This window comes from Protobothrops mucrosquamatus, unplaced genomic scaffold, assembly GCF_001527695.2.
Source record: "Protobothrops mucrosquamatus isolate PMUCROS unplaced genomic scaffold, P.Mucros_1.0 scaffold5645, whole genome shotgun sequence".
Classification (NCBI taxonomy): Eukaryota; Metazoa; Chordata; class Lepidosauria; order Squamata; family Viperidae; genus Protobothrops; species Protobothrops mucrosquamatus.
This window is the reverse complement of record NW_015391497.1, coordinates 65,512-66,720: the sequence shown is the minus strand read 5'-3', so window position 1 is coordinate 66,720 and position 1,209 is coordinate 65,512.

Here is a 1,209-nt window from a genome sequence, read left to right as displayed (position 1 = left end):
ATAATAATAATAATAATAATAATAATAATAATAATAATAATAATAATAATAATAATAATAATAATAATAATAATAATAATAGTTGCAAGAGACCTCGGAGGCCATCTAGTCCAACCCTCTGCTCAAGCAGGAGACCCTCCCAGAATCATAGAATGAGTTACAGAAGCGACCTCGGAGGTCATCTAGTCCAGCCCCCTGCTCGAGCAGGAGACCCGGACAGAATCATAGAAGGGCACAGCTGGAAGGGACCCTGGAGGTCATCTAGTCCAACCCCCTGCTCGAGCAGGAGACCCTTGCAGAAGCATAGAATGAGTTATAGAAGGGAGCTCGGAGGTCATCTAGTCCAACCCCCTGCTCGAGCAGGAGACCCTCCCAGAATCATAGAATGAGTTACAGAAGCGACCTCGGAGGTCATCTAGTCCAACCCTCCGATCGAGCAGGAGACCCTTGCAGAATCATAGAATGAGTTATAGAAGGGACCTCGGAGGTCATCTAGTCCAACCCCCTGCTGGAGCAGGAGACCCTCCCAGAATGATAGAATGACAAGAGTTATAGAAGGGACCTCGGAGGTCATCTAGTCTAACCCCCTGCTCCAGCAGGAGACCCGGACAGAATCATAGAAGAACAAGAGTTGGAAGGGATCTCGGAGGTCATCTAGTCCAACCCCCTGCTCCAGCAGGAGACTCTTCCAGAATCATAGAATGACAAGAGTTATAGAAGGGACCTCGGAGGTCATCTAGTCTAACCCCCTGCTCCAGCAGGAGACCGTTACAGAATCACAGAAGGACAGAGATGGAAGGCACCATGGAGGTCATCTAGTCCAACCCCCTGCTCAAGCAGGAGACCCTCCCAGAATCCTAGAAGGACAAGGGTTCTAGAAGGGACCTCGGAGGTCATCTAGTCCAACCCCCCCGCTCGAGCTGGAGATCTCCGGACAAACGGCGGCTCCGGGATTCCTCTTGAAAGCCTCCGCTTTTTCTCCCCGGAGCCCCCCACCCCCACGCCCAGTCTCCTCCCCCTTGCCTTTGGGCCGCCCCCTCTGCGACCCTTCCCCACCTCTCTCTCCCTCCCCCTTACCTGGAAGCCGCCCCCCCCTTCCCGTCTCAGGGAATAGCGGAGGAAAGCGAAAGTCTCCGGGCGGCGACGCTGCCTGGAAATCACGTGATCGAAAGGGAAACGAGACCCAGAGCGACCCCCCCCCCCCCCCCC